The sequence below is a fragment of the Falco peregrinus genome, chromosome 1 (assembly GCF_023634155.1).
Source record: "Falco peregrinus isolate bFalPer1 chromosome 1, bFalPer1.pri, whole genome shotgun sequence".
NCBI lineage: Eukaryota > Metazoa > Chordata > Aves > Falconiformes > Falconidae > Falco > Falco peregrinus.
In genome coordinates, this window is record NC_073721.1 from 119461799 (window position 1) to 119489768 (window position 27970).

The 27970-nt window shown below is 42.6% G+C and overlaps 1 long non-coding RNA gene across 2 annotated transcripts in view; it reads left to right on the plus strand.

Annotated features, from left to right (window-relative positions):
• Positions 1-25936, plus strand: part of LOC129783672 (uncharacterized) — an 85162-nt gene extending 59226 nt beyond the window's left edge. Inside the window, exons 3-4 of one of the 2 annotated variants that reach the window (XR_008745451.1) lie at positions 9065-9168; positions 25711-25936. This is a non-coding gene — a long non-coding RNA (uncharacterized LOC129783672). Of the gene's footprint in view, positions 1-9064; positions 11975-25710 lie in introns of those variants that run through there. The other variant, XR_008745450.1, reaches the window with a different exon arrangement.
• The last annotated feature ends 2034 nt before the right edge of the window (positions 25937-27970 follow it).

Here is a 27970-nt window from a genome sequence, read left to right on the forward strand (position 1 = left end):
GCCGGCAGATTTCTGAGGTTTGAGTGCTGTCTGGGCTGCAGCCAGAGGCAAAATGAAAATGTATTTCTGCAAGAGGCCTACAGGAGCTAGAAATACTTGTATTTTGGTAAATATTTAAGTTAAAAAGGCACAGGTAGGTTGTGCTATGGTTGCATAAGCTACAGGCTTATGGCATAGCTTAATGCAAACTGTTTAGGTGCCTGATTGTATGCCAGATGATCTTGCCTTTTTCGTTTTGGATTCTGGGTTGTTTGTTTGTTTGTTTTTTAACTTTTACTTTTCACAATGTTCAGTCATTTATTAGTATCTGAAGTGGTAGAATCTTTTTGCTTTACTGATGTTAAGAAATTCTAGCAGTAATTTTATGGGAAAATTCTACAGTCCACATACTCTGCAACAGAGGCAGGAATGTAATCGGATGGTGAGGAGATCATCCTGTATCAGAAGCATAAGGTTTTGCCTGTATCTCACCTACCTTCTTTCAGCCAAGTCACAAACTGTAAAAGAGGCAACAAGAAGCACATGGACTGTCGCAGCACTTGTAGTTCCAGACTGTAGAGCTTGTAATTATGGCATGGCTTAATTTGCAAACACTTGCTTCTACAGCCTTAACACCCTTTCAGTGCAGTGTTTTGCACATACTGCAGGACTCCACTCGTCCCTCAGTGGGACAGTATCTTAGAGTGATTTAGATGCTGAACTCCTACTCAGGTGTTCTGGAGCCACAGTGGCTGCTGACACAGGTATGGGATATCAGATGTGCTCATAAGTGACTGCTCCCGACCACGGTCAACATGCACAGGCAGGAGTGGCAAGGGACCCTGGCTTGCCTTTAGAAAGGCTCCAGGGGTAGGATGGATGATAAAGCTCATGATCTGCGTGCCTTTTTCTGGAGTCTGAATAATACTGTCAGTCTCCAGCTTTTCAGCCCAGTAAATGCATGCAGAAAATGTTAAGTGTTTTTATTAGAAAAAAAGTGGGGGGAAAAAAGGAAAAAATAGAAAATTATGCCCCAAGTGCTAAACTGTTTATAATAAACTCATCATTTTGGAGGGAGAGAATGTGGCATTCTGCACTTTCTAGGAGAGCATCAGCAGAATAGGAAGAGAGAATATTATCTCTAAAAGCTATGCATCATTCTCTTAAAATGTTAATGTCCCATTTCTAGCTGAACAAATAAACCTCTACAAGTTAGATGCAACTAGTACTAATGAATCAGAGTGCAGACTGAGAAAATAAAGAACCAGCCTCTGACTGCAAAAAAGCATCTTTCAAGAGAAAAAAGAAATTAAGTCATTATTTTAAAATTGTTCCACTAATGTGTTGCGAACAAAGGGCTGTTAGCTTGAAAGGACCAAACAGCTTTTATTTTGGAGTACTTTATTTGCAGCAGGGTTATAAACAAGATCCTCAGCAAATCCTTCAAACAGAGCATGCGTTATTAAAAAAATTCAGAAGCCTTTTCCCATTTACCATTTCCTCGAGATGTTTTCTGCTTTGCCTCTCTAATGTATTTACGACGAGTGTGCAGTCTCCATGTGGTTTCACATCCAAATCAAAGACTGGATGGAGGCAGGCAGCACATTTCATGTCTTAGTTTTATGGTTTTCATTGAGTTCTTAGTGCCACAAAACCCACTTCAAAGATCAAGCTAATGCAAGATCTGATCTCGTATACGCTCATGTTGAGTGCAATGTTGAATGAAGACTCCAGGCTATTTTCATCATCCAAGCGCTAAAGTTTATTATCTGTAACGCATTCCTGCCTAGAAGTGCTAACCAAGGTTGTGTTAGACACTAAAAAGCCACCTGGAGTTCTTGCCCTCAGGGAGAACTAAATTGGACAAAACCAGAGGAAGGTGGTTAGAAGGCAGAGATGAAACGATTTGTTAAGGGATGCAGAGCAGGCCAGTGGTATAGATGTCAGCCTGCATGCATTGAGCTGGTAATAGTGTCCTGATGGCAGTACCTTCAGGGGTGATGCTAGGTGTTGACATAGCGTTTTTCAGGCAGCAAAGTGCCTTTCCCAGCTGCACAGGTCCAGGAAGCTTGGATGACTGTGCCTCCCATGCTGGGAGAGATCCTGAGCCCTGCTCTGGGCATCCTTTCCAAGCACGCTGCCTCCTCTGTGATCCTTCTGCTAGTCCAGTGCTCTGTCCATGGGATGGCAGTGCTCAGTCCTGCCCAATCTGCTGAGAGATGTCGAGCCACTTCTAAAAGGCTGTTTTGTTCTTGAAAAAGACGGTGAAAAACACAGTCATAGACATAGCTGTCCTCAGGAAAGCTGATACCTGTATTTCACAGGAGCCTCAGCCGCCTTTTTTTTTTTTTTTTTCCCCTTGTGGCTTTTAGAATAGGCTAGTTCACTCTCAAAATCACTGTCTTTATCAAGCTGCTGGCTTCCACCTAGTGCTCCCCAAATATTGCAGTTTCTGTTCTTTCCATCCCAGAGAAATTTCAGAAAAGACTGAGCAAATTCTGAAAAAGGACCCTGGCATTTTTAAATTTCTCATGAAATGAAGTTTCCCTTCCCCAAACTGCTTTTGAAAATTGCCTCATTGCAACGTTTGTTGGTGTATAATATAATTCATATGAGAGCCAACATGATGAGGCTGAAACAAACTACTTCAACCTTACCCAAGCAGAATGTTAAATAAAAGTCAGATGAAATTGATACTGTCCCTTGAAACATTCAGATTTTCAGAATCAGCATTTTCTCATAGTAAGCTGTTCCATATCCCCTGCTGGCAGCAGGCTTAGAGGCATCAGCTTTTTCTGGAAAAGCTTTAAGAGCTGGGTATTATTATTGTTATTATTATCATCAATAATATGCAGAGGAAATGGAGCTGGAAAACAGAGGCAGAAGGATAAATTCTGCTACAACTTTCTATGTTTACTAGTAATGTCATTTTGGATTCACAGGGTCACAAACGAGAGGAGAATTCACCTCTACAAACTACTCTCCACCTTTCTTTGCCTCCGTGTTTCTGTTTGTGAGTACACTAGGTGTGCTCAGCGCATTCCTCAGCTCCTTGGTGAACTTGCTCACATGCTACCACTGCTTGGTGTGACATCAAAACTAACTCCTTAATGCTCCTGTTTTGCTTTTTCCCAGTTGGATAGGATATAAAGGTAGCACCAATGTGCGGGAGAGGGAGGTGTCTGGACTGAGGCGAGCTCAACAGCGCTCCAATTAGCTAAGCAAGGTGGACTCACACAGTGTGACGAGGCCATCGCCACTTGCTGGCTGCACAGATTTATTCAAATATCTGGTGGACAAGTGCAATTTAAAAGTCTTTAGGATGGATGTTAGCACATACACGCACGCTTATGTGCCCGTTCGATGAGCAATCCCATTAGGTGGCTAAGCCTGGATGACTGAGGGCAGTGGAGATGGGAGTGGGGCAGGATGGGTTGGTGTCTCACGGCAGGAGCTGCTCTCTCAGGTGTCAGCAGTAGGTTTATAGCAGGGCACAGAAAAACAGGTATAGCTCTCTGCCTCTGAGCATTTTCTTCCCAGCTGGGGAGCCCGTGGCTGGCCATAGGACTGCCGTTGCCTTTGCATGCCATTAAGTCCCTAAATAGTATCTATAAATATATTTTCCTTTAGAATGGATTATTGACACACGTGGCTGACACATATCTTTCCAGGCTTGGTCCTTCATGCATGAAATGTATTGTCTTCCCCTTTAAGGAGTTTACTGCCTCACTGACCTTTATATTCTGCAAAGAGGCATTTTAATCTCCCACACTGCTGCGCTGCTAAGTGGTTTCGCATTTGACTTGTGCTACTCAATGGTCTTTCCATGTTGACGGGCTCTATTAAGACACTGGGAGTTAGTCTGAAACTCTTCTAAGCTGTTATTTTCAGTAATAACACTCCTATTTGTTCCCCATGTTCGCCGCACCCACAGGAGGGGGGAGGAGATGTAGAGGCACAAATTCTCATTAAAAGGAAAAGCAATTTTCTTTGGAAGTAAGCTACTTCAAGGCGACTGGAAAGGGACAGAGCACTGGTTCCAGTATAAGACAAGCTGAGACTGGAAATCTTTAAATAAATCAATTCTCCTGTTGAGGAGTTTCCCAAAATGGTATTTATCACTCACAGCCTGTCGGGTAGTCCCTATGAGACTAGAGAGTGCCTCAGTGTTTTACAGCTGAGTGTTGTAAATGTTCACTCCTATCAGCGTTGTCTGTGTAGAGTTTGTACAAAACCAAACACTTGAGTGCTTATTTTTCAGTGTTATTTTCCATATATGTCACCAGTCATGTGATTTATTTTCTTGAAAGGAATGGGGAGGGGGAAAAAAAGCAAGAATGATCTGAAGAAAACTGTCCATGGAAGACAGAAGAACATGCATTTTTCACTGGATGCATCTCTATCCCAGAAAGGTTGGGAGCAGCCAGCGGTGTGCCTGGCACACAGGAGCCAGAGGCACCAGTTAGCTCACCCGCTGTGGGGGGAGTGCAGTTACAGGCTGAATGAGCAAAGGGCAGAGCCAGTCAGTCAGCCCAGCAATTTCCCTGTCCCCTCTACCAGAGAAATTAAAATGAACTTTCTCCACCATTCTCTGCTGCTGCTTTATCCAGTTGGTCTCTTGCCTCAGCTCTGTATTCAGCGGTCTTAAAGAACAGCAGGAGGTGTAGCCCTAATGGTATTTCCAAACCTTTTTTTTTGGAAGTAAGCACAGTCAGGAAACCCTCTGACTGTGAGGCTTTTGGTGCAAGTGCCTCGTGTTCCAGTTCTTGTTGGTTGGAGATGACCACAAGCCTTTGCACTTTCTCTCCTCCCCTACTCATTCACCAGTTCCACCCTGTCTTTTCCCTCTGTTCCCATAATAAAAAGCTGTTTTTATAAGCCTGTACAGCGATAGCATGATGAGGCATGGGGCTCCTGGTCTAGTGTCCTCAGGCACAGCAACAGTGGCCAGTAATGATTGGGATGGGGATGGGACTGCCAATTTGCCTCGCCTGAGGGCTGCCTCCTCTGCATCACTTAGTTAAAATAACCAGCACTGGTGTTTGCCAGTGAGATCGTTAGTGCTGGAGGAATAAGAAAATCTAATGATGAGGAAACTGCCTGTGGATGATGCACTTTGACTCCTCCTGACTGAGCAAATGTGCTAGCAAAAGCCTGTCGGAGCCACGTGGCTCTTGTCACCCAGACAAGACACTGAAAAATAACAGGAGGGGCTGGAAGCATCGACTCAAGGCAGCAGGCAGCTGCCAGGCAATAACCTCAAAAACTGGCTGAACTCTACCCAATACTGCTTATTCTTCACCAACGGTGACACATGGAAAACCAAGTCAGGACTAGGACAAGAACCATATTTCCCCCACCCAGATGTTGCTCTCCCCATTCGGTTTCCTGCAGGATGGCCTCTGTTTTGTAGTATCATCTTTATCTTTTAACTTCTCCAGAAGTTCAAAACAGGGACAAGCTGCCGAGTGTCCCAGGGGGCCTGCCTGGTTTCTCCCGGTCACAGATCCAGCTGGAGAACCCTCTCAGGCTGGAGGACATCACAGAGGCACAGAAACGGTCTCAAATACACCTCTCTGGGTGAGCTTTTGTTCATTATTTTCTGGGCTAGCCACAATGAAATCATATAGACATCCAGTACAATAATATCAGCCTCATAATGACTAGGGAGAGGACAAAAATTGTGGTCTTTATAAAAAAAAAAATAAAAATCTCTTTTAACAACAAATTGTAACTAATTAGACTTTGAATGGGAAATCAAATGAAACTGCATGAAGGCTCAATTTTCCATACAGCTGACGATCTGACCTTTTTAGGAGTGGGAAAGAAAATTATTTTTAATTAACATGACTAATCATTTCCTGTCATTTTCAGATAATTGGCTTTGTCGAAAAAATGAGCTGTTTTGGGGGGAAACTGGGGGGGGTGACAGCGGCAGCTCCACTGGCACATTTAACCTTTTAGATTCTGTCTGCAAAGGGAATTTTGAATCCTTGTTATCACAGCAAAGAGGCTTTATATGGAGATTTGGTGCACTCCCCCTCTTCCTCTCCATACGGCTCATAGAAATTCATATATAGGGAAAAAATATTTGACACACTGCTGGAGTTCTTTCACTGTGAAACGCTCCTTTATTAAAAAATGCAGATGAGGCAGTTTAGCTAATAGGCTGTTTTCTGGTACATCTTGAGGTCGCTCACATGATCTAGGACACAGGGTCAAATCTTGGAGTCCTTAATAACATGGTCTGCTCAAACTGGTTGGGCTTGACTGAGTGTAGCCAACTTTTATTCTGACTAAAGTGAGCAACTGAAGGTGGCCAGGCTGGATGCTGTAGAGATGGTTTCATTGTACCTGCTTGCTCAAAATGTGGAAGCCTGGAATAGAAATCTTAGCCTACGAGATATGACTTTGCTCTCTTTTAAGCAGCAAAAAAACCTGGTGTATCGGAGGCTTTCCTAGGCAATTGGCGTAAGGTTTTAATGCACACTTCGAGGGACAGGCAGAGTGACTGGGGAGAGACCAAAGGAAAGCAGGAAGATCAAAAGTCTCCGGAACATGACCTGCAAGCAAAGACTGAACAGCCTGGGATGTTTCAGTGGAAAGAAGAGAAAATTCAGTGGGGAACTTAAGTTTTGAATAACATTAAAAAGGCACTTAGGAAGGCTATAATCTGTTCTCCGCTTTCAGAGTTAGTAGGGTAAGTAGAAATAGGAATCAATTGCAACAGGAAAGACTCAGAACAGATATCAGGAAAAGCTTTCAAGTGATGAAGAGAGCAGAGCACCAGGAATACAGTAGAGTTCCTGTCCCTGGTAGTCTTTAAATGGGACAGACATCTGTCAGGGATGACATAAGGAGAGTTCATCTTGCTCTGGGGCAATGGGATGGTTCTGCTGCTCTGCTGAAGTCTGTTCCAAATGTGATGTCCGTAATTGCACAGGAGACAAAACCTTCCTGTTTGATATCAGCAGTAAGGCTCTAAAATAACGAGCAGGTTTTGAAACGGAAGACATGAGCATATGCAACGTGAGTAGCGATGGACATTGGATGTAAATGCAGGCACACAAAAAAGGACCCTGGTTAAGGAACTGAGTCAGTACATACAGATCCTTTACCCCAGGCAGGAGCTGCTGCTTGCAGCGTGGTGCCTGCTTGTGCAGCGCACTGCTGGGGCAGGGTCCCAGCGGTTCCTCAGGCTGAGGGGTGGCTGCTGGCGCAGCCATAAACTGGTTTCTGGTACACTTGACTTGATATTATATATTATCTCTTGGCCAGCATGGATCACAAGACCAGGCTGAAGGCATTCGCCCTGGTGTCTCTGTTACAGTGATGGTGTTTGCTGACACAGGGAAGGAACAGCTCAGCCTGCTACTTCTTTCAAAAATCTCCTTTCTTCAGAAAAAAATAACTCATGACATTGTTCTTCCATTCCATCCCCACCAACAAAAATAAAAGCAGAGAGGTTAGAGTTTAAACCAAATTTGTGCCCCATGCAGAAGAAATATCTCTGACTAGAATTTTGCAAACCCCTCTTTCTCCCATTACCCTCACTTGCAAAGCATTCCTGTTTCAGGAGGATGAGGAAAAAGTGATATATTTCTAAACTACATAACAACAGCAACTCCTGTCCTTTCCTCTTCTTTAACTGACATATTCCATAGCCATGCAATCCCCTATTTTATTGATATTGAAACCGTACAGTCATTTCTATTCATGAAGCAGGTCAGAACAAGTTCCACTAATGACTAAGAGATGTATTTGGAAGTGCAGAATTTTGCAAATTAGCAATCAAACACAATAAAAAAATCAAAGATACTGCATTACATAATACACTTTGTTCATTTATTTTAACAAGTATCACTTATTTTCAATTATTTACAGTGCTAGTTAGCATACTCATAAAAGTACTGTGGCATATTGGGTTAAAAGTAATAGATTCTTAGTGCTGGGAAATCTCAGCAGAGCACTCTGCTATTAAACACTGGCAAAAAAATGGGAAGGAAATGTTACGGTGGGTTGTTTTCTGGGTTTATTTTGCTTGTTGTGGAGGGCTTTTTGATGGGGCGAAGATAATTGGGTCTGCAGATTAAGTGAGTTAGGAATTAGCTGAATTCTCACTGTGTATAATTTTGTAAATTCCTACATCCCACTATGTCTTCCAGCTCCTCTCTCCCTTTAACAAATCCAGCATTCAGGGCCTTATCTCAGGGTGTCCTTTTTAGTCTGAATTCTCTGGTTTTCTTCAGCTGCTCATCATTTAAAGACAGTTATTTTTTTGGCATTTCATTTCCTGCTTTTTTACTCTTCTTCTTGCATCTTTTATAGACGGTGATAAATGTGAATAACAATGCGCCCAGTGTGAAAGGCGGAGTGTAAAACCCAATTTCATTCGATTTCTGTTTTATTCTAACTTTAAGCTTCAGATTTACCCATGTCTCACTCCACTGGACCTGTCACCTGAATTAAATAGAGACTCTTAAAGGTGATTGCTGCAAGGAAATAGATCTTAGAAGCAAGAACGTAACAGCATCTTAAAGAAAATTTCCTATTAATTGTTGAACCTCATTTAAATTTTATTTCCACCCCTGAGATATGGTAGCAGCCCAAGGCTAATCAGAAAGGGAGAAAAGTGACCTTAATTTTGGGTGATCTATTTTCAAAATGCTGTTGAAGGCAGCAAAATACTCTGCTAATTCACACATGATGTAAATGGCAGAGGAAGAGGGGCAGGCAGGCAGGGAATACTGAGACACGCTTGTCTGCTTTTATGCGTCACTGCTGACACCTGCTGCGTAACTGCCTGGCATAGCCATCTTCCTGAAAAACCTGGAAGAACTGGCTCCTCCGGCTTGGTAAAGGGAGTCCCAGCTTTTCTAGCAGGAGGGTCGTCATGTCAAGTTTGTCCGCACTGTGACGAATGAAACAGGTTTAACAGCAAGCAAAGACCCCATCTTGTCTGGGTTTGGGAGGAGAGGCTTTTTCCAGCTGTATACCTTTTTTCCCCTGGTATTCAGGGCTTTTTGCCTGGTTTTTAATATTTGTTTAGCATCTTGGTAACCTGAGCTTTTTTTCACTATTGCAGGCTCTGAACTGGACAGGACTGAGCTTCCCTCAGACTCTGGCCAAGAACGAAGGGATCAGCAGCAGGTGATGCTGTAGTCAGAGCTGATGTAAACCCAGGGCAAGGTTGGTTTAGAAATAAAAGTGACCGTCTCAAGAGACATTTGCTTCTTTAGGACATCTTGCTTGCTTGTTGAATGGGTATGGGATAATCTAGTTGGTGGCTCCCTGCCAACACGTGGGAGTTGCTCTGGCAAAATGTGTGGGTTTCTCTCTGTTCCTGCTGTAAAATGAGGAGTCCTCACCTGCCACAAACCCTCATGTTGTAAAAAGCTGCTCAAAACAAGGATTTGCCCAGCAGTGTCATTGTAGTTATCAGACGTGACACAGTAAGCGTTTAGGAGTCATATTGCTTTGCCATGGTGGAACCTGATGAGGAACCTGATGGACAACTTGTATTAACATCATGGAGTGTGGGAGGCGAAAGAAAAAAGAAATGGAGATGAATTTTCTCTTTAAATAGATGCTTGATAAAAGAACAAGAGGCAGGTAATACATAGATTTGCTGAGTTAAGAAAGTGTCCATAGTATTTGCATTTTATAATTGTCCCTGCAAAGGTTAGTGTGAGCTGAATCCCAGCCCAGATTTCTTGTGCTTTTTCTTTTCTTCCCATGTGGAGTGACAGAATGCTAAATAGCTTTGTTTCCATCATGCCAGGAGTTGCAGCATGTTCTCTAGTCATTCTTCCACTGAATGGGAAACCAGTTGCCACCCCACCTTCACCCCCAGCAAAGGGTCTGGGAGTGAAGCCTGGCAGGAGCCATCCCTGGAGACTGCTGCAATGGCAGTGCAACTCGCCCCCCCCGGTCCCCCCCGAACAAAACAGACCACAAGTGGCGGAACGGTGCTCCCCCATTATTAATCCCACTGTGATTCTAAATGTTGTGTTATTACTGTATGCACAAAGATACTTGAGGGTTTTCTGATTTCAATTATAATGATTATCTCCTCTGAGAGATATATTTTCTGCTGTTGGGAAATCTCTTTCGCTGATCTGCTCTGAAACAGAAGTCCTGTTTGTATTAAGTGTGCATTCCTGCTGGACTCCCCCTGTTTTACTGAGGTCTCCTGGCTTTGCCCCCCTCTATGAGAGATGGTGGAGACTCTCTCAAGATGGGCTGCAGGCAGCAAGGATTCCACACTCCACACGCTCTGCCAAAAACACTGTCTTGTGAAACAGTCAGGAACAGCACCTCCTCTGTGAGATGGGCACTGCAAGGCTGGGAAGTGGTGGGACCAGTTGTGTGTGTGCTGAGACCTGGTACCGGCACAGGCAAGGGGAACCCAGGCAAAATGGACTATGCATTGCTGCTCCATTTAGGTCATTTGTAAAAAGGATGATGCCGCTGTCAAGCCATGAAGTGATGCCCTCTAGTCTCCAAGAAACCTGGAATGTCCCAGTGCAGGTTGCTGACTGCAAATGATGTGGTTTTGTTCTGTTCCGTTAATTTACACTATCTTTTGAACTACCTATGCCAAGCAGAATTCAAGATTTCCACTTCACAAACATCACCGCTAAAATTTTTATTCCAAAGGACATTTGCTAGATGTGAAAATAGGTCAAATACATTTGTCCCAGGCCTATCAAATCACACCACAAATATATGTGTTCATGTAGACAAGCTTTGAAAGCACCATGGAAGTATTAGTGCTCTGGGAACAGTGCGTGTGCTGCTGCAATGCCATAGAGAAGAGCATGGTGACATCGGGCAGTGTGAATTTTGAGACACCAAACCATGCCTGGGGTCATCAGTGGGAATGTAGCTCTAATTTATGCATGTCCTTCAAGGAGCAGTACACAGCAGAGCGGCAGCAGCTGAGCCCTGGCACCATCTATCGGCTCTCCAGGGACCCCAAACATGACCTGAGAGCTTCACTCCAGCTCCCAGGGGATAGATGTCCACAAGTAAAATGGCCAGAAGAGTTCACCACCTCTCTGTTGGCCTCAGCAAGGCGGCCAAGAGCTGAGTGGGCCAGGAACAGAAATCGCAGTTAAAGCAAGAGGAAGACAAATGACTAACAGATGTTTGCCCTGCTGTTCCACCTGCACTACGGCTAAGGGGTCAGTCCACTGCAATCTACAGGATATATCTTTTCCCTGATGGTAAAAATGCTGAATATTCAGTGTCCCAGATACTTGCTGGTGTCTGTCCCAGTGTGCCAAGTTCATATAATCTCACAGCTACCACACCTCCAGTTACTTCATTGTGCTCCTGCTTTTGGATATGAGCTTCCCTTTCTCCCATGAAGCTTCTTCAGAAGCTTCTCTTCCACACAAAATTAATATTAGAACCCCTTTCATTTCAAAATGACTCTTCCTTCCTTCCTTCAGATGTCCCTTTCCTGGGATGCTGCGTAAGTAAAAAAGATAAAGATGCTTCCTAACCTGAAGGCTGCCACTGTCTGCCATTTCTTACAAATGCTTTACCAAGCCTCCCAGATGCACATTAAGCTTGATGTGGACTCTCTAAATCTCAAGAACATTTAATAAATAGGGAATTAGTCTGACTAAGTTGTACTGGGGATGAATTTCTTACATCGATACAATCTCCAATGAGCACTGCACTTCATTTAATAAATGTATTTATTAAATACATAAAAGATTTGTAAATGGAGCTCTTGTCTTGCTGAACCTTATTAGCTTCATCCTTATTTAACATTTATTTTCTTGAGATGAGACAATATTTGTTAAATCTTGAACACGTCATTGCAAAATCCACCCATGGTTTATTCAGTCTGACTCTAAATATTAAATTTCAACATTTGCTAGACCTGGCTCCTTGTTTAATCTACCAAGATCTCTAACAAGCACAAGGAAAGATTTGCTAACTCAAAAATAACTGTTATTGAATCTCCAGTGGGTTTGTAAAAATCTACATAATATTTAATAAATCTGCCCTAAGATTTGCTTAAATCTGTTTAACCTCCATTAAAACAAGAAAAGGAATTTGTTGGAGTCCTTGTCGGATTCGTGCAAAACTTCATAAGTACATCAGATGTTACCAAAATCCTATTAAACTGCCATGTGAGTTTTCTGTTTCATTTCTCATCATTGTTGATTATTAATGTATTTTGTGCATAAATAGCAGCTCTCTCATCCTAGGCAGTGCATCCCTCCTCCTGTCCTTCTCACTCGCTACCATCAGAATTCTGCTGGTGGGATATCATATGTCACTGCTAGAGCCAATCCCACTGCATTTCTGCTACGCCACCTTTTAGGTCGCAGCCCGTAATTTTGCAGACCTTAGCTGAGAATGCATAGATTGCCTTTGTCAATTTTATACATCTTTTCTAAAGAGAAACATTCTAAGAAAAAGTAATCATGCTGTATCAATAGCAGAAACAATGCTTTCCCACCTCTTATTATCCCAGCATCTCGCCAGACTACGACAGACAGAATAACAAACGTTGTGCTTAGTTTTCGACCTGCATGCAGAGTGTTTTTATGTCTCCGTCTGCTTCCAGTATTTCTGGGGCAGCCATCCCAAATTATGTTTGGCCCAGAACCACTGCCAACTTGCCTTGCAGATCACCCTGCACCCTGATCATAAAATTCCACTTGAAAAGAGAAAATTGAAAACAATTATGTTTTTTATGTGCTTCTGTGTGCCACTCCCTCTGGCCTTTCAGAGTCCGGGGACTGGCAAGGCACAGCCCAGGAGCCCTTCCCCGGCACACGGGCAGTATAGAAACATTAAGTGGGTAGTTGAAAGTAGTCTAATTTATTTGCTTTGTGTTTCCAGCCTTTTCATTTCTTGACAGTTACTTTGAAATCCCCTTTTTTCCCATGACAATTAATGCAGATCCTTTCTTTAGTAGGTCTGACCTTGGAGCAGGTAGCAAAGGGCAGCAGATATGCTAAAACTCTCCGTACCGGAGACGGAGGTTCAAACCAGCTCAAGGCTAGAGTGGAAATGAGCTCAGCCAGCTGAATCCTGGCACCATTTGTCAATGGCATGAAATATCCCACCATTTTTCTTGCCCAGCACTGCGCAAAGAAGGAGATAGCAGGAATACAACAGCAGACAGTGCTGCTGGATGCCTGTGTGAGGACTCACCACCTGAATAGCAGATAGTGCTACAGTGCAGAGAGAAGGGGCAGTTGCTGAATGCTCCAGGGATGTAGGGCTGCCATAGCCACAAATAGCAGCTGTTCTTGGAAACACGCTGGCAAAGCTAATTCTGGTACATAATGGGTAAATGCAGCTCTTCTTAAAGGAGTTTCATGGCAGTGCTATCACTCTCCCCTTATTTCTTATCAAAATCCTCTTACAAAAACATGATGCCAGTATATTATTTAATATGAGTGCTCTGGTATGACAGCGAAGAAGACCAGACAGGCCATGCATGACAGATAACTGTTGGCAGTTAAAGCTGCTACTAAAAATAAAGGAATTGATTTATTAAAGGGTTACAGAGAAAGGTTCTGCTTTCCAGCTGATGCCATGTACAGGGGCCCACATATTAAAGGTTTGAATTTGAGCTCAAGTACAACATGTAAGTCTTTACAGATTTATAAGTTTGCCTGTGATAATTTGCTACTGGGTTCAGGCCATTCTCCTAGTGATTTATAGTCTTGGTAGTTCTGAGCAATATTTGTTGCATCAGATAGTAGAGCCAACTTTAAGGGAACACTGGTATAGACGACACAAGCCTCGTACATTTGGGGATTTAAAAAATACCATCTATAGAGTGGCAGAATTGTGGGAAGTTCTTAAGGAAATCAGAAAGAAAAGACATGGACAATGTAACTACAGACACTCAGAAGTGGTCGGTGATTTTCTGAGTGTCTTAAGAAATGCTGCTACATCTAATTTTAGAAAAAAAATGGGCATCAGTACACTGAGAATCCATTTCTTCTATGTAAGCTGTGGCAAGAACACAGCATGGAGATATGCAATATATGCATCTTCTTCTGGAAACCTAGTCCTGTGAATTACTAATAAAGAAAAAAACAAAATTGCGGAACAAAAAAATCAACCCAAAACACCCCAAGGAAGATCTCAGACTGCCTATATGCTAACGCAGTTATTCAGCATTTGAGCTGTTTTATCCTGAAAAGAAACCATGTCCCAGCTAGGCATAGCTCTGCAGTCCTGTTAATGCAGGAACCCAATGAACGTGGAAAGTCTGGATACAGAGTTCTGAGATCCTGCAGGAGGAGAAACAACTCCTCATTCAGTTCTGGATTTGAGAGACAGCTATTCAAGAAACAGTCTGTAATAATAAGCACAATCTAATTCAATTCAACAGTCTTTGTAGGACTGAGAAACAAACTAAACCTTCACTTCAGTGGCATTAGCATTTATCTTGAGGAAAGCCAACTTCATAAAAAATGAGGCAGAATATCAACAGCTAAGAGGGTAAAAACTTTTTCTGTGGCATGAAAATTATTTAAAAGTTCACATTAGATGCTCACTAAAATTTATAGCATCAAAAATTGCAGAAGGAACGAGTACAAGGAAAAGGGCTGTTTGCTTCAGCTGCAGATTTAAAAAAAGATACTTCAAGTAGAAGACATCCACTGAAGAGCAGTGGATGGACCAAAAAGAGGAAAACAAAAAAGAGAAAACTTGGCCAAGTTCAATATAAAATTTGTCATATGGCAGGGCAAAAAAGATTTTCAGAAACAACTCTTAAGAGGCAATTGAAGTAACAACTCAAGCGCATCAGAAATAAGAAACTTGTCAGATATTTTACACTGGCAGTTCATGATTAGGGTGTAATGGGTGCTCAAGAAAGAAAAGGCTACAGTGGAAAAGCCTAATAAATTCTTTTATCGGAGTTCACCAGGGAGGAGGTCAGTACTTTAAGAGAAATGAATCTGAAGCATTCTTTATTTGAAATGCTAGTAGAAAAACTTCCAGAACAGTTTTTTACAAAGTAAATGGTAACAGCCCTTCCAGACCAGAAGATATTCTGTGCTGATAAATGTAAAGTGATGCACATGAGGAAAATCAATTTCAATTGTAAATACATAGAAACGGGTTCCAAATTAGCTAGTGTCTCTCTGGAGTTACCTTGGAATCATAAATTTTCAGTTCAATGTTCAGCAGAGGTCAAAGAGGCACACAGAGTATGTTAGTAGTAATTAGGAAAGATCTAGACTGCAAAAGAAAAAAAGTCATTATGCTTCAAATGGCTTACATCCCGGTTGTTCTGGGTGTGCCATCTCAGACAACATTGCTGTAGAAATAGAAGGAGCCCAGAGATGGCTGGCAAGTACAACTGGATGGGTATGGAGCAGGTCCTGCGCACAGAAATCAAAAGGCTAGGGTTCATCGAAATGGAAAAAAAATGAGCGAGGGGTGTATGTATGGTTATATAAAATCATAAATAGCGTGGAGGAAGCGACTGCAAACAATTATTCACTGTTTCTTGTAAGGCAGAAATAAGTGGCACGAAATAAACCGATCAGGCCATAGACTTAAACAAACAAAAGGAAGTCCTTTTCTACACACAAAGCATAATCAAACCGTAGAGCTCATTGCCCAAAGTATAAATGGGTTCAAAAAGCAATTAGACAAATTCATGGAAGAAAAGTACATCAAGGGCTTATTAAGCACAGTGAAGTGGATCCAAGCTCCAATCTGGGACTCTTTAAACTGCAGATTACTGAAAAATGAGGAGGGGCATTGGCAGGGAATTTGCTTTCTTTGCTTTTTCTCTTTCTTATATTAATTTCTAAGCACCCACTACTAGCCATGGACAGAAAGACTATTCTGCTCCAGCTGGACGTTCGCTCTGAGACTAGAGGGTTGTTCTTAGGCTATTATCTTCCCTGTTGTAGGACTGTGCAGAAATAATTTCCAATAGCTGCCAGCCTTGTTTCTCCAAGGCCACTTCCTTTCACCCGTTGCGTAGGAGCAGCTGTAGGGGTGCAAAGCTGCTGCCTCTACAGGGAACCTCCTGTGTAAGCCAGGACCAAAGGTAGGCAGTGGGGTGTCTCGCTGGTGCTGCATTCTGCACCTGCCCACTGTATAAACCTGGAGCCGTTTGTGCCTTCAGCATTCACGCAAAGTCAGGGTCTGGGCGGAAATCTCCTAAAGGCTGCCCGGGGATCAGCTCATGGGTGACAGCCCGGGCAATAGGCACAAGGTGGGTGCTGATGGAAGTGCGCCAGGCTGACTAGCTCAGCTAACACTCCAGGCATCAAACTTCTGTTGCATAGACAAAGCTGGTGCTCAAAAGCATTCTTTGGTTTGTCCACTCCCAACTGATAAATGACCACTAATTCACTTTGCAGACCTTTTGAAACAGAGCTCCAAGGTCCGTGTGGTGGGTCCAGAGAGTGACAAATATGTAGCACTGAGGAAACCTGGAAGCACCATACCACTCTTATCACAGTTAATCTTTGGAGCCACTTAATCATACAAGGGCTTTCAGTTACTAAGGTCCTTTTTAATTTAGAGTGAGAGTGTGTGATAATTAGCCTTAACCAGGTCATTGATCTTAGGGGAATATACTCGCTGAGAACCTACATCCATCTTGCATACTTGTGGGAGGGAAGGGCTGATAAGCTTGACATCTCAGCTCACAGTATTAACAAGGCAGGTTAATGCCGCCCTTCTTCTAGGGTCCTTCACACCTAGCTGGCCGTGGAAATGGAAAGGTATTTCTCCCATAAGCCTGATTATTCCTTTGGATTCTGGAGTATAATTGTACTGACATGATTGGAGGGTTTTCACCTTTACCCACTTTAAGTGTATGCGTGTTCTGCATGACCTGCCATCCACTTCACAAATATTGCCAAGGTTTATGGACAGTTTCAATAGGGACTTTACTCCCTCCCTGATTCTGCTTCTCCCTGGGGCAAAGCTTCAATCCCAGGTCAACAACTTGCTGCCACGGTAAGAGCTGAGGTGCCACACATGTGCTGTCCAGCTTTCCATGGGCTGCAAGGTTGGAGATCATGAGAAACCAAGAAGAATAGATACATCTCAACGGCATGTCCCTTGCTTCAAGGACAGAGGGATAGAGGCCCTGAACAGGCACTGATCACACTAATATTGTCACATCTAATTTCTTCAAAATGAGCAATCAAATTAGCCAAAATCATTCAGCACCTGACATTTCATCACATGAGCCGCTTACTGTGACCATGCCTGTTCTTGACATTAGGCTCAAGCCCAAGGTCAAGCAGCAATCGTCATTCCTTATCACGCACCAGGTATTAAGGCCTGTTCAACATTAACACTGCAAGGGTTCTCATTGACCTTAAATTTTTAAATTTCTGCTTGGAAAGGCTCTCTTCTGGCTTTTCAAGATTTTTTTTTTCTTTTTTGCAAATTTGGCTCTTTAGGAAATTCTACATGGACTAATATCTCACTTTCCCATTACAGCCTTTGTGGAAGACAAAGGAGAAGTGGGCTGGACCTCTCCCCTGCCCAGATTTCCCACATCATGTTGTTGTTATTGCCAGGTTGTGGTTTGTTATTTTTTTTTTCTTTTTTTTCTTTTCTGGGTCTCCTGCCAAACATTTGTCTGCTTTGTCAGGTTTTTTTCCCGTTTTGTTTTTTGTTGGTGTTTTGTTTTGTTTTTTTTTCTGGGGAAAAAAGCCTGTTTAATCTTAGCAAATGGGTTTTTTCCACTTCAATAGCCTCAAAATTTTCCCTGGGGAGCTGTAAGCCCTTTAAATATATTTAGGTTGCCAGATTTCTTATGTTCTCTCTCCAGGATGCCAATTTTGCTTCTAAGCTCTTGAGAAAGGGCCAGTCTCATCTTTTCTTGCACTTTGAAGCTGTTGTACACCACCTTCCCTCTTTTCTCTTTTCTTTTCTCAGTCCTCCTTAGGTTTAACACTTGTCCCTGAGGTAGCATAAAGGCCAGAAACCCTTCCCACGTTTGTGTTAAGCTCCTTATCCACTCCGGGGTTTTCATCCTGTATCCATCAGCAACTCATTCTGGTGTTTCATGACAGTCGTCCCCATGTGCATTGCTGTGCACCAGGCTGAAGAGACTAACCACAACTAAATGCTTCAATGGCTGTGCGCCTTGCTCTGATTCAGAAGCTCCATGGGGGATTTTCTTTCTTTCTTTTTTTGATATTTCTTTTTTTTTTTTTTTTTTTTTTTTTAATCAGCTCTTTCCTCTTTAGGAAACTCGGTATGGTCCATTATCTCATCTTGCCCACAACAATTTTTGTGAAAGACAAAGGTGTTCCCAAGCTCCCTTTTTTCTACTGAACATCACCCCTGGAACACTTGCTGGGTGTGGAAATCCCAGAACAAAACGGCATCCTGGGATCTATCCAGTTCCTTACGACCCAAACTTCTTTTCCAGATATCTCAATTTGTTTCTGTAACACTTGAGCATGATCAGACAAAGATACAGTGCCTAACAAGTCTCACCGCACATGTGGGAACCAGCCGGGTTCAATTACGAAAGGAAAGTGATTCCAGCCTGCAAACTGAAGGCAAGACAGCTTATGGTGTCTGTAACTGAACCAGCAAATGAGTTGTATAATACGTGACCTCTGGGACAAACATAAGTACCTTCTTCAGATGTTGGCAGGTTTATAAACAATGCAAAGGAAACAGAAGGAAAAAAAATGCAGCTGAAGTGTTCTGTGATGACCTGAGGAGAAGAAAGATTTACACTGCTGACTGACTGGCTTCATGGTGAGCTTGGAGCGGTGTAAGCAATGTGTCTTCAGACACTGGGGAATAGGCAAGGCTACTCAATAAAAAGTGCTGTTTATTTTATAATCAACAGTTCTAACACGAGAACCTCTCGGGTTCTCTTATTCATGATGATAAATTATTTCTGGGATCAATGGGATTCCCTTTTACTGGCCCCCTACTTAACATATATAAAAATATGCACACATTAATGTGCTTAAATAGCACCTTTCCAGCCAGGAATTAAAAACATGCTACACACATTATTCCATTAATATGTCAAGGCTGTTATTAGCCTAAGACAAGCTTTCGCCAAGACACTGTCCATCTGGTGTCACTAAGGTGCAGAAGGGATTTAATAAGCCAGAAGTGCATCTGGGAACAGACTACGGGTGCCCTCATCTGTGCTTTAATGAGCGTGTGTTCATCTCAGAGAGATACAGGGCTGCAGTGTGCCAGGAATACTGCTGTTGTCCACCAGCATTCTGGGAATGGGGAATTATTCCCGTGGCTCATCAGAAAATGGAATTTCCATCTTGTGGGGAAGGACAAGATTTCTCTGGTTGTTTTAATCACGAACCAGGACAACAAGTTAAAACATTGCATTTTTATTTTCATGAACCAAAATCTTCTGAAAATGTTTCCTTTCAGTCTTATCAGAACCCTCAGCCATGACATTGAATTGCTTGCAAATCCGTTCAAATAATAGTTGCAGTGCACTCACGTACAGAAAAACATGAGACCTGTTGCACTTAAAATCTCAAGTCACTGCTTGGTTAACCTGGAGCTCTGCAGCATGACCTTGGACCTGAATGCTAAAAAAGCAGCTGAAGAAAGAAAAGGGTCCAGGTGTAATTACAGCAGGAACCTGGCTAGTGAGAAACACAGAGCAAAACACAAATAGGATTAGCTTCCATGAAACCTGGACAACGGCGGTGTAATTTATACAGGGTTCTTTAACTTGTCAGCATCGTTCTCGCTTTCTGGGCTCCACTCTTTTTATCTCAGAGCAGGAGAAGGCTACTGTTGTTCTCCTGCCAGACCCAATAGCCTTCAGGCAGATTTAAGAGAAAGTGGCTGTGGGAAATGAAGATTAACACTCTGGAGACAGGTGAGATTATCTCGTTGAAGGTCATTATAGTTTCCATAAATCGAATATATATGTCTGTATACACACACTAATGTCCAGCAGATCTACAGCACAAGGTATAAATGGAAAGCCTGGGGAATATTTAATCACGGGGACTTACCATATGGGTCTGGGTGAGGCAATGTGCTGTGCAAGTGGCACAAAGAGAACTGGCTAGGAGCTGCTAATAGACATGCAAGGAAGCATGCGTGACAGACCCAGTGTGTGGGTCTGTGTGTGAGTGTGCCTTTACCTTTTCTCTAATAGAAGAACAAAAATGAATCAACCAGTAATTAAAAAAATCCTCAGCCTATTTATGAAAAAAAAAAGTAAATCTTTCCATAAGTATTTGTATTATGGAACAGAAGCTCTGAATCCAAATGCTCCCTTTATTGAAGTATTTGCTCCCACAGTGCAATTCCGGTTGCCTGTTTTTTTGATAGCCCGTTTTTTGTTTGCTGTGTTTGGGACAGGGTTATTGTTCTGAGTTGTGGGTGGCCAAATTAGTCACTTGTGTGTACAAAGCACAGTGTGCATACTACATCTTCCTCTTGTTTCACCTGTCACCACAGGGCCACAAACACCAGACATAAACCAGGCATCCTCACTAGAGAATGGCCAGAGTGGGGGTATCCCGAGGTGGAGCTTGGAGCCTGGCATGGGACAATTCACACTGCCTGACTCAGCAATGAGCAGGGCTTAGGAAAACCAAAGCAATTTCCCTAACCCTGTTCTGCCTGGGTCCCCAGCCCTCACCAGTACAGCCACAGCCCTTCCCTGAATGTCACTGTTAGCAGAGAGAGTCAACGGCAAAGTAAAGGGCTCTGTCAGGACATGAAAATATGACTCTTCTGTAACAGCAATGAACTGCATGTCTGATTTAAACAAGAAAATCAGTTTTCTGGTCAAATCGGCTCTAGGCTTCAAAATATATGAAATGCAACAAGCTGCAGGTTTAGCACAGGGCTCGTCACTGGGTTGTGAAAACACTGCAAACCACTTTCGTTTTGATCTGGTGAGTGCCACATCTGCAGATGGCTGGACAGGTCTGTGTAGCAGCTCACAGACAGTTATTGCGTGTGCTGCATGCATGCATGCATTCCGTCCCCTCATTACGTAGCAGCTCCAGCAAACACTTGTTGATTGTGCTTCTCTAATTAGTTTTTCAGGGTAGGTTGTCAGTCACCTTCTTTCTGTCTCTGATCAATTATGGATCTGCCTGGCCATATGTCTACCTCTGGAGAAACCTACCTGGGCTGGAGGGGGAGAAGGTGAGTGAGCAGCAGGATTGAGAAGGAGCCCAAGATGGGAATTCGCTGAAGGATTTGCTTGCTATGGATTAGTGAGGCCATGAGCTCTGTGCCCTGTGCAATGTTGCCAGAAACCAAGCATTTGCATTGCAGGGAGGCGGCTTTCTTCTGTCCCAGACCCAGGTCTGGCTCTGTAGTCTCTCTTCCAGCTGTGTGTTCCTCCTTAGTGCAGATATCAATCAAAGCAAGAACCTGAAGATTGGTTGTATAAGGGGAAAAGGGGCCCATCCGAACACGGCACCTCTGGGGTTCCTCGGATCTTCTGCCACTGCCTTTTTGCTCTTGCCAACAACAGCTTGTGCTTAGAAGGTGTAAGGCTGTTTCCTGAGCTCTGCAGCTCATACATTAGCTGGGTCAGCAGATCCCCAATGCCATAGGTAGGGGGACAGGCATGAATCAATCCATAGTCTCTTGGCTGGAGCTGTGCTGCTGCAGCAATCCAAATACCTGCCAGCGATGTCAAATGAAGCACCGCTCACTTTTTCAAGGAGACTTTATATGAGCTTTTGTTTTTATTTATGAAATAAAAGTCAGGAAGAACATATTAGTTATCTGTGCAGGGGAGAGCATAATTCTCTCTTTGGGGTGGGTGTGGAGGAGTTCAGTCACCTGGGGAGCATGGTGAGCATCCCCTCATCAGGAGAGATCATCTCCAACTTTTCCACAGGACCTCAGAACCCTTCAGCATTGATGCCCATTATCTTGGGGTGCCACTGAGGCTGCATGAAGTTGTGTACCAAGAGTAAGTATGAATGATCATAGGTAATCATCTGAGCAATGGAACACTGATCTTGCCACAGTGAAGAAAAGTGTTGTTTTCTTTTTTCTGATGTATTCTGTTAAAAAAGAAGCCCGATGTTGTATGACAAATAATTCAGACTTGTTTATTACAATCTCAGGAAAAGCAGCAGAACCTCAAAGGTAGCAACCTGGCAATAAGTGGCTTTTATGTACCTTTCATTAGACCAGCAGAGTGTCCTAGGGACTTATTTCCAGACAGGTTCCCACCAGGATCCAGAGGTAAATCAGGTGGCAATCCTGAAAAAACGAAGGAGAGATGGGATGCAAAATGGGCCATGTCCTGACTTCGCTAGCTCTGCCCCAGGCACTGTGAGCCCCTCATACTGGCAAGGGTAATGTGAATGAAGTAGAGGTTGACATAGAGGAATGCAATAATATGAACATGTAGAGGCATCACTTGTGGCTGGGGCTCCTTGGTTTCGGCATTCTGTCACTACCAACTGAGATATATTTCCTCCCCAGGAGGGAATATGATCTGAATAAGACAGGAAAGGAGTAATAGGAAGTATTATTCTTCCAGTGTAACAGATAGGCAGCTGAGGCAAGCAACTAAATCACACCTCTTTAGTGAGCCTGCAACAGAAATTGGTCTTAAATCTGCATCTCCCGGGGCCTATTGCAACACTTAAGCCACAAAATCAGTTTCTTTCCCTGTAGACTATCTTCCTTCCCTGTACAAATGCTCAACCGGTGTTCAGCTGTTCTGCAAAACAGGGCTGGCCAACTCAGAGGACCAGCCTTTCTCGTGAGTCTCCCAGTGCTGCTCACTCGGAAATACCTTCAGCAAGCTGGAGGATCAGAGAAGGCCCTTGGAAAAACTGGCAATTAATCCCTCAGGTTCCATCTTCCACTTCACCTAAATAGTGACTGTCCACACGAACCACACAAGTCAGCCACACTTCATTTAATGATGACTTTTAATACAAGTCACACATGGAAGTAGCTCCGTGCCAGTGTTTTCTAACCTCCATCCACTAGAGACGGCTTTGTCAGACGTGCTCATATCCCCTCCCTCCATGCCAAGGAGTGGATTTGCTCTCATTCTTTCTGTCCATCTTTACCATCACACTTTTTCCATCTTCTCATTTCCTTTAGACGAGAAAAGCAGCATAAGGACAGAGCATGTTTTATGTTCTGGTTGCAATGAGATGGAGATTGTCTTTAAAGCCTGGTGCCTGATGGATCTGAGCTGTCTCTTGCTATCCAAGCAAAATTAGAACACGGTCACCCATCATCTTACCAGCTGGCCATTTTTTGAAACTGGGGATATAAGTGGTCTTTTGAGCAGATACAAATTCATACACCTGCCACTTCCTCCAGTCTTTCCTCTCTCTCTCATTTGCAAACCATGTTTGGGGGACATGGAAAGAGGCATGAAGCAAAATATTAGACATATATGTCACCTGTCAGTTTTTTTTTTTTTGTGTGTGTGTGTGTGTGTGATCTTACTAATCATAGCTTTGAGCATGCTAACACAGTGAAAATAATATCTAGTGATAAATGTTACTGATAGTGAACCTCAAAAAGTATCGGTGAAGATTCATCTGCCTGGACATCTCTCTGAATCTTATCGAGCCATCTGAAGTTCTAGCATCTGTGAAAGCGTGCTGTCAGAGACAGACTGCCTCACTAGCAGAGGTGCGTGTGTAAGGGATTCTTTTTTTCCAGTGCTGGATGATCAGAAAGGACATTGATTTTCCAAATACACATTTTAAAAAATATTCTCAACAAACAAAAGGTAAACTTGTAAATTGGAGTGGTTCAGTTGAAAGATTTGTGGTGAACTAAAAGTTTCTTTTAGCTTTTGATATTTTTTTGGAAATATATCCCAAAATACTCATGCCTTTTTTTTTCTTTTCCAAAACCTTCACTTTCTTGAGTTAAAATGACTGACTGAATTGACCAACATTAATGAAATGTCTGGACTAAATTGACCAAGCTGTATTTACTGTTTAAGAAACAAACAAACAAACCAACACCCCCCCCCCCCCCCCCCCCCAAAACACCTTTCATACAGAGATCCAACCCTATCAGAAAAAAACTTTCTGACGCCATCACAGTCTTACTGCTTTATTCAGATTGTCATTAAAATAACTAAGGTGAATGATTTGCCAAAATTTGCTCTAGTTTGGTTTGGGACATAAATAACTTCTTTGAATTTTTTATGTTGCCTGAACATTGCTGTCAGCTTTCACAAACCAGGCAGCATACCATCTTCCTTATTTAACAGAATTTTAGAAGAATTTGAATCAGCTTCTTAGAGCAGAATAAAGCAATTAATAGGGCAACATCAAAGACAAATTTTTAATAGGATCTGACCACTTAATTCCCTGTCTGGCTGCTAAGTATTGGTAAACCTAATCAGAGCTGGCAATAAATAAAATGTTTGTGACATCAGCAGTTCTGCCTGAACACTCAACATGGAAAAAGCAAGGCTCTTTATCAGCAGTGGAGACACTGGTATCTTGGGAACATGGGAGGCTTGCACAATCATCCAGGAATTCAGTTCTTTATTCAGATCCTTGGCTAATATTCTCAGCACTTCTTAGTCTGCAGATCTTGGCTGAAAATCACATGCTAACATGCCCTTTGCTATTACCGGGGCAGGATATTGACTGTAGAGGTCTGAGTGGTAAACACCATGGAGACACCTTTGCCTTGGCATTTCTGCACTCTGCATGCCGAATGGGAGTGGGAGGAGCAGCAGCAATCAACATGTATATTTTAAGTTAACCACACTCCCCTCCGCCCCCCCCTTTTTGAATCAGAAAAGAGCCTTGCTTTAGAAGTTAAGTAAAAGGATTGGGGGAAAAAAATAAAGGAGATTCATAGTTTGTCCTTTCCCAGCCATTGAATTTCGGTATACCACTGGGGCAAATACTGCTGCAGTGTCAACACAGGAAAAAAAAAAATCTTGATGAGCAATACTTAAATAAGCCTATTGAAAGCAGAGCCTCCACATCATCACAGACTTCAGAGCTCTCATTCTTTGCTTACAATATGCAGACAAGTTTAATGGTATCAGGTTTGTCCTGCTTTACCTACTGGTGCAAATGAGATTGCTGCTCAGATCAGGAATACCCATTTTCTTAACACAAGCACCTGACCGTGCTCCCCTTTGGCTTTCTGGCACCCGTAAGCAGAGGAAAACTGGAACCGCGTGGCAAGCACACTGCAGTGTGAACCAGCTAAAAGATGTCTATGTGGCAGGAGATGAGTCCCTTAGGGATAACTTCAGAGGTGTTCAGGAGGAGTTCTGCTAGGCAGAGGAAAAGATGGGACCATTTGGCCAACTTTCAGACATGTCTCTTCTCCCGTGGGTATGAACCGTGGGGAAGTGCTGGGTTTCTACAGCCTGCGAGCTCTGTGCCTGCCACCGCTCAGCCTTACTGGCGCATCTCTGTGCCACACTCAGTGGCACAAGCCCCAGCCTGCCATCCCATTCACTTTGTGCAGCACTGACAAAAAACCTGGGCGAAACACCAACCTGGGTTGAAATCAGCTGGTGAACTTACCAGTGCCTGGGGGAAGAGCCCACCCAATCATCTTGGCAGTCAGCAAAGTCAGGAGCGGTTGGAGAATTATATTTGCTTTGCTCAAAACATGTTGCAATTTAATGAGAAAGAATTAGAAGCTTGATGTCACAAATACTACAGTTCCTTTACAGGCTGAAGGAAAAAGACTGGCAAAGGATAAGCAGAAATGCTCTCTACTGAAGTACGTTTTATTTTCATTTTTTTTTGCTAGGTACCTGTTAATTAGGATGAAAGTGGGAAACGCTATCTAACAAGGTTCCTGGGAGCAAACTGGAAAAAGCATTAATGAATTCAACATTACGAGATGGTTCCTAAGCAACAGAACATTTCAGCTGAATATTAACTCTAGTCACAAGGAGAGAAAAAAATGGTCTCAAGAATAACCTAAATGTCAGTGAATTAAGGCAATGTCCCTTCTGTGCAGAACTGCTATTGGACATCTTACGGCAAGCGTGGTTTGGGTAATGTTTGAACAAACTGGTGGCTGACAGTTTAATTTCCAGACTTTTTTGGGATTCATTTGCTGCTTTAGTATTACTCATAATTACGACTGTTTATAATAAAGCATCTTAGAAGATGAGGTAAATCGCAATGGAAAGACATAAATCCTGTAACATCAAATTTTATAGAAACATACTCCCATGAGTGTACCATCCATGAGTATAGACTAGCCACAGTGTCTCTTCAAGTTGAAAAGAGATGAACATTGCAAAATAGTGGTATAGAAGTTAGGTTTTGAGAGATGAGAGTACCAATGGGAGGATTATGTAGCTATTTGGCCAGCTAGTGTGTAGTTAGACGTGGCCAAAACATTGATCAGTACAAAAAGTGGGATTGCATACCCCAAGATAGGTTATCACAGATGTTAAGTAGTAGCCAAGCAGCTGACTAAGGGGAAGAAATCATTAGGCCATGGAAGTTCAGATTTTTTCAATCACGTTATCATATTCCCAGACAAAAATCAAAAGTCCATCACTTTCTTCTGTGCCTAAGCAGGATTTTATTTCTTAAAGATATACAAAGGATAAAGCTTTCCATCCTTAAAATTATAACTCTTACCCTTTGAGTATGCAGTGAAGTTTCTGAAGATGTACAAGTAAATTAATTTGTTTATGAAATAAAATAAATCATAAATTCAGTCCCTTCAAAGAAGAGCAGCATCTAAGATGATTTCCTCTTTGTTCCAAATGGTTTGAGAAGACTGGAAATACAAACTCACGTAAATCAAGAACTTGCAGCCTAGTTATATTTAAATAGATTAAGTTAATGACTGTATCTGAGCTTGTGTAATTTTATGGAGGTTACCAACATTCTTCTGGTTGACAACCAAGGGAAATCTAGTTCAGAGCAAATGGGGAAAGTGTGAATGTTGGGACACTGGTATGTTTTGGCAGCTCTGCCAATGCAAATCAGGCAGTAAGTGCCAGTTGTCGGTGTTTGCCGGCAGCTATCTCAGAGCCGTGGTTTGCAACCTGCAAAGTGTATGGACTAGTTGTGCCCACGAAAGAAAACCAAATCAAGCAAGTTCTTACAATGTGATATATTAAAAGAGGTTTTTAGTTTCTCTAGTATATGTGTAGACTTACAAAGACTGAAATTCAATATGAAAATCTGCCCTTAAAATGAATTTTAAAAAATACAATTTAAGGCAGATTCTATATAACTGCTAATCTGTAGCACTATTATCTAATAACAGTCTCCTTGGGTTTCTTTCCCAGTCTTGTATGACATTTCTGATAGTTAAGGGAAAACAGAGATAAAATTGAAAAGCTTTGCTAGACAAAAATGAAGTTAAAGTGGAGTTTAAATTGCATCATGTGTGTAATGTACAGGTGAAAACTTTTTGAAAGAGACTGCAATTAGCCCCCAAACCAAATCTTGCAAAACCTGGTTCAGATTTATTACGCTGAAAAGAAAAAAAATAATTTTACATTCAAGTAGGAAAAGTAAAGGTGATAAGAGATCTCAACGCTGTCTGCAGTGCTTATACTGGGGTGAGAATGTGTGAAACATAATTGAATGAGTTTTTAAAGACCAACACTTAGAAGGTGATGATATTGAGTATCTGTTAAGTGTAACCACTTTCTTATTTCATGGCGTGACAGTGGCCAGGCTAGGATGGCTCAGTGCTTCTTCATGTGACATCTGAGCACTGGAGCAAAAGAGCTTTGTCCATGATGGTCAAAAAGAATACAGCTAAAGGAGGATCTGCTTTGGGCTGCTGTATTTTTAATTTTCCTTTTTTTTTTTTTCTTTCTTTTTTTGCCTTGGCCCATTGAATCCATTTCCCCTCGTACCTTTTTCTCTACGTATGCCTACACAGTGGAGAAGCAGTCCCCACCTAAAAATAACCTGGTTTTATTCAGTGCAAAGCATTAGCAACCTTGCATGCAGGGCTGGAGCAGGCACTCGGATCTAACGGGCTGCACGGCATCAGGCAGTGAGGGAGAAGGTGGTTCGGGTGAAGTAAA